General features: G+C 36.0%; 1 pseudogene; it reads left to right on the forward strand.

Moving 5' to 3' along the window:
* The first annotated feature begins 6,944 nt into the window (after positions 1-6,944).
* Positions 6,945-8,037, forward strand: LOC110591328 (annotated as a pseudogene).
* Positions 8,038-8,771: the final 734 nt, after the last annotated feature.

Raw genomic sequence — 8,771 nt, forward strand, 5'->3', positions numbered from 1 at the left:
TATTTATTAATAAAGTTTGTATTAACTCACACAAGCACTATGTTGGTTTCTTTCAAAATTTCACTTAAAATGAGTAGAAGTAGCACATGGGGAAACAAAGATACCAAAATCTATCTCACAAGAAGCAACCCAAGGTAAATCTAAGAGATCACAATTTCTTAAACTTGTGATGATGTGGTTCAAGAGTTGGTATGTTGCATAGTTAGCTTTGTTTGAATATCATTAGTTCCTTGGTCATTTTTTTTTGATAGACTGAATAATCTGAGTTATAATCATGCTTATACTGGAGTCTCAGAATTCTAGGAACTTCCTCGAATTTCCTAGTCAGATTATCTGTTTATATTTTCTTTTTCATCTCTTTATACATGCCCAACTTTCCCTAGACTAAGATCTCTTTGAGGACCATTATCTTTCATGTTTGTCACTCTAGAATCAGAATAATTATAAAAGAAACTCATTAAATATTTAAGGTAAATTAATAACAGATTATAATATTAATTATAGATTGCTTACTTCAATTTATAATTTTTGTATTATTGTAATTTAGAATTAATAACAGATTATATGAATTGAATTTTAGTAGGCAAATTTTATGTGTTGAGCTCAATTACCAAACACATCTTTATTCCTTACACAGAATCTCTCATATATCCTATATTTCTATGGCTTTTCAGTGAGTCACACATACAAATACATACTATAAACACTGATTACATTTTTATAACATTTTTCTTTATTCTGAAGGGCAATTAAGTCTCATTTCTGTGAACCCAACCCATACCATATTAATAAATCTATATTAATAGAGCACTTTAAAAGAATCATAAAAAGAAAGAGTAAATCACACAAAAAGTCATTTATATTTACCACTTAGAATCTCTCCACTCAAAGGCATGCATATTTTATAAGGAAATTGTAACTGCACCAGATATTAGAAAATTAGACTCTGCTTGACCATGTGTTACCAGACAAATGTACCAGTTCTGGGTCCCAAAATGGTGAAATACCTTCAAGCCAATCTGAAAGAAATAATAACAATTTGGAATAATGTGTGCTTAGTTTCCATTTTACACCTCTGAGTGCACTATTAATTTTGTGGTTAAAGGGCTATTACAGAAAAGAACAGAATGAAGTAATATTCAGCAGGTGCTAGGCAATATGTGCACACGATAAGCACCAGAGAGCCACCTGGGTTTGTCTAACTCCAGCCAAATCAATCTTTTATCCAATAGTAAAAGATGTTTCAGACATAGAGGGAAAGAACACAGTATTTCACATTATTCCTAAGGCAATGGTATACTTCTAGTGCAGATTAACTCTTTGGGATCTCGATGTCTGTCTTTCTCTCTCTTTCTCCATTTGTCTTTGTGTGCATGTGCGTGCATGTGTGTGTGTGTGTATGAAAATATCTGTGTATGTATACGGATATATCTATATCTATATAGATAACTCTATATTTCTATATGCCTTCTTCAAAAGTTGAAATGTCCTAAAAAGAACTAGCTAGGCTGGATACACTAGATAGAGCCTTTTGTTTCTTTAGTATTTCAAGAAGGAAAATGTGTATTGTTCCCCAAGCAATAGCAATCAGTAAGCATTTATAGCATGCTTATTAATATTGTTGAACATTATTAATGGTGGCTAAATCTGTGTAATTGGTGTCAGATTATATAATTAATTTATTCAACAAAGAATCAGAGTTTAAGCAGTGTCCAAGAGAGTTGATACTGTGTGGTACATGAGATTCAGCTAATTGTGTATCGGCTTCCTTTCATTTATAAAATAGAAACAATAATAGTTTCACTTAATATGGTTATTTAGGAAGATATAACAAGCTGATACAAAGAAAGTTCTTGGAAAAATGTCTACTACCACTTAGTAAGCACTGAGTATATGGTAGATTATAGATAACATGCTAATTTTTTATTTTGATTAAAAAGATAAAAACTCTGGTTAAATCTTATGCCAAATGCCTGTCCAAACTTCTTAGTTTATTAGATGCTACTTCGGGGGAAAGACAGGTATTTATCAGGGGTTAGAATATTTTTTCCCTGAAATAATATTACTTTGATAGACATGGATCTTTATCTTTGTGAAGGCACTCTTTGCAGTAGGAAAGATGAGCAGGATAACTTTTAAGATTATAGCTTTGCCATTCAAACTTTCTTTTTTTGTCTTTTCTATTGTCAGTAGCTTTTTTATTCCTCAGGGGGTAGAAGAGGTGGCACACATCTTTGACATCACCTTACAGATGATGATGCCTTTTATAAACTAGAGCATCTCTGAGAAATGGTTGAATATCAATGTACTGTTTGCCTAACTTGTGGAAGGTATGAGAAAATGTAATAAAAGGGATACAAATGTTATTTCCAGTTTCCCAGTGGGTATTAAAGCCGAGCAATTGAATGCTTTCAACCTTGGTAAGAAGTAAGAAACTTGAGATGTAATCAATTTTATGATTTTGGTGACATCCTTAAATTTTCTGGGCCATTGTGTTATTATGTTAACAGTGAAGATGCTGGTTTAGTAAGGTACTGTTTAGCACTAAAATGTTGCTGTTTTAGTATACTTTCTGTAACTTAAAAAAAAAAAAAGTCTCTTTTACAGCTTACTCCAGTAGATGTGGAGTGGCAATCACTACTATCATTTTCGTCTTTGAGTAGATAACACTTACATAAAATTTTAAAAGAAAACATGAAATATTCTAAATATTTCATAATCATGTTAATTATAAAATATTTTAAACTACTTAAAGGAAGTTGCAGATGCAAACATTTCTGTTACTGTTCAACTGTAGGATGGAAATGCTTAATTCTTTGGAATATCAGTATCAGTTTTCTGAGTTCATTATAACTAAATACTTTTTTTAATGAAAAGTGTCAATAAAAATCCCAGGTGTAAATGGTGTTGTTGAAGAGTGTGGATCAGATAATGTACCAATGTTTTGTTTCCTACTTCATTAGATCTCTGCCTCCAAAGAAAGTTATAAATTATTAATTATAGATGTTTTCTGAATATGTGCAGTCCCATTCTTCATTGCACAAACTAAGTTGAAGAAAGTAAATTGAAATGTATTGAAAAATTAAGAAAACTTTATTAGAGGAAGAAGAAGACTTTTTTTCTTAGTCTAAAAAGTTTATTTAGAGAATATGCATGAATTTAGTTTCTAAACCAAATTTATTACATAATGTGCTAAAGCAGTGAACATGCTTTAAACCATGTTCGTCTTTCTTTAGGCAGAAAATAAAAAAGTCTCATTTACAATTTAATTTTAATCTATTTGACCTGACAAGTTAAATGTGAGAATGTAAATAGAAAACCTGAAGGGAAGAGGAAAAATCTCTTTGGAAACAGGCTATTTTTTTTTTTTTTTTGTGCTACTCTGTTAACATGTCAAGAGAAGGGTCTGAGAGAACTCAGGGTTAGAATGATTTATGGTGATTCATTCATTTTAATTATCCTTTTAAAGTTTTGAATAAACACTACTCAAACTCTCTTGGTTTCTCTCTTTTTGGTTAATGGGCCTTTTGTAAGAACATTGCATTGTAATTAAGTGATCAAATTCAGGCTGCTACAATAGAAAAAGCTATAAACTGCTTTTAGATTTCAGGAAGTACAAAATCATCTCATTTCCTCTGACACCGTAACTTTTATTATTTGATTCATGCTTCTTCAACCTTTCTACCTAGTTTGTAAAACGGACCTTAGGTAATACTGGCGAAATAGAATGTATAGAAAGCTGAAGACACTAGAAACAAAGATAAGATTATTTCTGGGTTGATCATGAGAATCAACTGAGATTCCAGAAGAAAGACACTTGGTCATGGAGAAGAAGACAATAAAGAAGAACTCAAAAATATTGCTCATTTATTTCAGCACTATAGAAGTTTTCAAATCCAGTCTTATTGCTTAGGAATGAACATCTGAACCACAAATAAAGGTCATTTATTTTTAGAAGTTATCCAGGATTAGATATAATGATGCCTTTATGTGCTTCAAAGTAACTTATTCCCCCAAGCAATCATGATAAATAGAAAAGCCCACCATCATCTGAAACATTTAACTCTTCTATTGAGTTTCCCAAGTGTGTCCTCATTTTCCCCGAAGTTAGATTAATAACAATGGTATAAAAACATTTCTGTGTCTTACACTATTCTAGTTTCTCTTAGGTATAAACAATAAATTTCCCCAGTGCCTCTCACATTTCCAGATCTTATTCCAAAAGAGTGCACAAACTAATTAAGAAAAATGCATTTATTAAAAAAAATGGGCATTGTTTTGTTCTCAGGAACACAGTACTTTGTAAAAATTAGAGGCTTGCTTAGACCTGCATTAAAGGCTTTGCCAAGAGTAGCATCATATACCTTGTTACTTCCAACTGCTTTTATTTGGATATATATATATTTAAAAAAAATGATTCCTGCAAAGTTTAAAAGTCTGTAAAAGGAAAGGGACCCTTTATAAGCCATAGAAATTCTATTTCTGTAATTGCAAGGGTTAAATGAAAGATCTTTTACAAAGATAGACTCAAAGTCTAGGAAGGTAACACTAATTCAACCACCACTAATCCAAAGTGGGGAAGAGCAGAGAAAAGCCTTCAAAGACAGAATAAAATCCCTCGGGGGGAAAAAGAAACCACTGAGATTGAACGATGGGCAGAGCTGCATTCCATGAAACCTGAAGATATCTGTGGCATTTCTAAATGAAAAAAACATTTCTTAGCTTTCTTACTAGACCAATAAGCAGTAGTCTAAATAATAGAGGTATTTGAGAGGCTGAGTCATTTGCAGTTCCTTACTGACGTGTGTGTAAGTCTGTTCTTCAGAAAAATCAGAAGATGAAAAATTAAAATCTCATTTTAACCATCTATTTTATTTACAGATACTGTGCATTGAAAGGTGCAAACCTCAAGGGATGTGTACCTGGGATATGTTAGGACAAAGAGGTCTTAAACTCCACAATATGACTGACAACAAGGCAGGTGATTTAAAAAGGAGGAAAAATTCTAAGTTACAAGCATGATTAGGGAGAGGCTAGGATTGCATTAATTTACACGTCTTTCTGTGTTTCTCCTTGCCCATGCTGGCTCTAACATGCTGTGCCCAGACAAGGACTAATTTTTCTCACCCCTCCTTACATATAGGTGAGACCATTTGAATATTTCTCTTTTAATGAATTTGAACTGAAGGAATATATGACACTTTGGAGCCAATGGTTTTAATTATTTTTGAGACTTTTTTTTTTTATCTCATTTTAAACTCAGCTATATTGGTGTTGGGAATCCCAGGTGGGTATCCTATAGTAAAATTAAGAAGAGCTGCTTATATAGTACATGAGCATTATGCCACTGGGAAAATTCTTTCTCAAGTCACTGCAATAATGTGGCCACTGATAATGACTTCCATGTAGCAAAGCTCCAGTATGAAGATCTGCTGCTTGATCTGATATAAGTTCTGAATTTCAGGGCTTATGACAACTTTATTTCTCACTTTAATTAATAAAATTGCAATCTGTTTTTTTTCCCTTCAGTCTCCACTCTTTAGTTAGCATAAGACAGTCCCTGAGGGACTGATTATCCCTGAAAATGGAAAGAAGGGCATCCCAGAGCTTTTAAGGCAGAGGGCCAGATGCAGCCAGCCTTCCCTTTGATCATTTTATTATAGTTTACATCTTCATTCTAATGATTTCTAAGATGAGGATATAAATGTATTTGTTTCCAAATAATCCATTTTTAGAACACTAGTTGAACAATCTTTGCCTTTCTTATAAAATGTTAATGTTTCATTTTAAATCAAATATTGTTATATTGAGTACATACTGATCAGAAGGAAATTTGTCATACTGGTACATAGAAATTTGTGACATCAATAAATACATAAGTTGAATGTTATTAACTTTTTAAATGTATGTGTGGAATTCTGCATCTGCTTTTATATTATTTGACGTCTCATGTAGTACATTCCCATATTTGGGAGAGGTCATGGTGAATGTGGTAGGCAGAATAATAAGCCCCTAAAAATGTCCAAACACAGTCCCTGGGATGTGTATATTGTTATCTTATATGGCAAAGAGTCAAAGGGTCTTTGATGTAAATAAGGATATGTATTTTGAGATAAGAAATTATCCTGGATTATCCAGTTGACCAAATCTAATCACATGAGTCCTTAAAATTAAGAGGCTGAGCTTAGAGACAGATGTGACAATGAAGAATGGCCCAAGAATTGAAATGGTGCTGGCTTTGCAGATGAGGGAAGGAGAGCACAACCTAAAGGATGTGCAGACCTCTGGAAGCTGGAAAAGGCACAGAAACTGATTATCCCCTAGAGCAATCAGGGCAGAACACAGCCCTAGTGACACACTGAAATCTGTGTGGGACTTCTGACCTACAGAAATGTAAAATAACAAATTTGTGTTGTTTAAGCTGCTAAATTTGTGGTAATGTGTTATGATGGCAGTAGAAAACCAACACAGTAAACAATTCACATCAATTATAAGAAGGGGATACCTGTGAAGGCATCTTATAGTCATGAAGATGAAGGACAAGAATGAAATAGAAGGAGAACTCGCAGAGAACCAACTGCACAAACAACATATCATGGAGTTCATTATAGGGATTCTCCTGCTTACTATTGACCTTTAAAGGAGCAGCATCATATGTATACAAAGGACACTCCTTAACAGGACAAAGATTTTATAATCTCAACTTTGGGAAATGAATTAAGATGAAGGGTCTTGTTTGATAAAAGACGATGCACTGAACCTGAAAATATTTAAAACAGGGTGCCAGCCTGTTTTTTCTCTCAGTGGTATTCTTAGCAACAGTGACAGTAGACTGTCCATGTTTCCAATTAAAAGAAACTTGGAAGTTCTCACTCGCTACAGCCAGCTGGCATTCCACATTCTCCCGCTGCTTGTTCTCTGCATCCACTGCTTCCACCTCCACAATGCAAGAAGAAATCTCTGTGCTCATCATCGGTAATGGGTCTGGCATGTGCAAGGGAGGCTCTGCTAGAGTTGATGTTCCTTGAGCCATGTTCCTGTCCATTGTCAGGCAACCCTGAAACCAGGGTTGTGTATGGGCCAGAAGGACTCCTACGAGGGTGATGAGGCCCAGAGCTAGGGGGGTGTCCTGACCCTCAAGGACCCCATTGAACACAACATTGTCATCAACTGGGATGACATGAAGAAGATACGGACACCACACCTTCTACAACGAGCTATGCATGACCCCTGAAGAGCACCCGTCCTTCTGACTGAGGCCCCCCTGAACCCTAAGGCCAACTGTGAGAAGATGACTCAGATCATGTCCAAGACCTTCAGCACCCCAGCCATGTATGTGGCCATCCAGGCTGTGCTGTCCCTGTATGCTCTGGCCACACCACTGGTATTGTCATGGACTCTGGGGATGGGGTCACCCACACTGTGCCCATCTATGAGGGGTACACCCTGCCCCATGCCATCCTGTGTCTGGACCTGGCTGATCACCTCATGAAGATCCTCACGGAGTGTGGCTATAGCTTCATCAACACCGTCCCCCCACCACCCCTGAACGGGAAATCATGAGTGATATCAAGGAGAAGTTCTGCTACGTTGCCCTGGATTTCAAGCAGGAGATGGCCACCACAGTGTCCTTATCCTCCCTGGAGAAGAGTTATGAGCTGCCTGATGGGCAGGTGACCACCATTGACAACGAGCAGTTCTGTCCTAAGGTGCTCTTCCAGGTTTCCTTCCTGGGTATGGAATCGTGTGGTATCCATGAGACCAACTTCTCATCATGAAGTGTGAAGTTGATATCCAGAAGGACTTCTATGCTAACACAGTGAGAATGTACCCTGGCATCACCGACAGGATGCAGAAGATCATAGCTCTGGCACCCAGCATGATGAAGTTCAAGATTATTGCTCCTCCTGAATGCGAGTACTCCATGTGGATTGGGGGCTCCATCCTAGCCTCATTATTCACCTTCCAGCAGATGTGGATCAGCAAGCAGGAGTATGATGGACTGGGCTCCTCCATCCCCACCACAAATGCTTCTAAATGGACTATGAGCAGATGTGTAGCATTTTCTCCATGAGTGAATTCCAAAGTATAAATTTGCCCTGGCATTGTATACACCTCATGGTAGCCTTATGAAACTGGAATAAAAGAAAAGAAATGAAAATGAAAAGAAATTTGTCTTTGAAGCTTGTATTTGATATCAGCACTGGATTGTAGAACTTGTTGCTGATCTTGAACTTGTATCCAATTAACTGTTCCCTTGGTATATGTTTAATATCCTGTATATATCTTTGATTTAAACCCTTAGTACACGCTGCTAGGTCACTTTGTGGCTGAGGTTGAGACCATGTTTATGGAAGAGAAATTCATTGGTTTGAGAATCTGTGGGACCATGAGTTTCTTGATCTGTACAGGCTATTAATGTGTAATAGCTGCCTATTCCAGGATTTCTCTAGAGACTGGCAAGAGTCCTGAACGAGTTGTCATTTCTGTCTTGCCAGTCTGACAGGGTGGGGAAGGTCTGAGCCTTAGGACCCACTTTCCTTTCTTACCTGATGTTTTCTTGCCAGAACACCATGGGTTGTTAATTGCCTTGAGTTGGAAAACAGTTTGCATTTACAATTGTAAATTTATTCATCTTTTTAATTTATGTAACATTTTTATATGCAATTCTTAATTCTTCAAGAGAGGAGAACAAATTTTGGTTTTCTACTGTCATGTGAAAACATTAGGCCCCAGGAACTCATTATTGTGTGAGGAAAATAAAGTGCTAC

This window comes from Neomonachus schauinslandi, chromosome 2 (genome assembly GCF_002201575.2).
Source record: "Neomonachus schauinslandi chromosome 2, ASM220157v2, whole genome shotgun sequence".
NCBI lineage: Eukaryota > Metazoa > Chordata > Mammalia > Carnivora > Phocidae > Neomonachus > Neomonachus schauinslandi.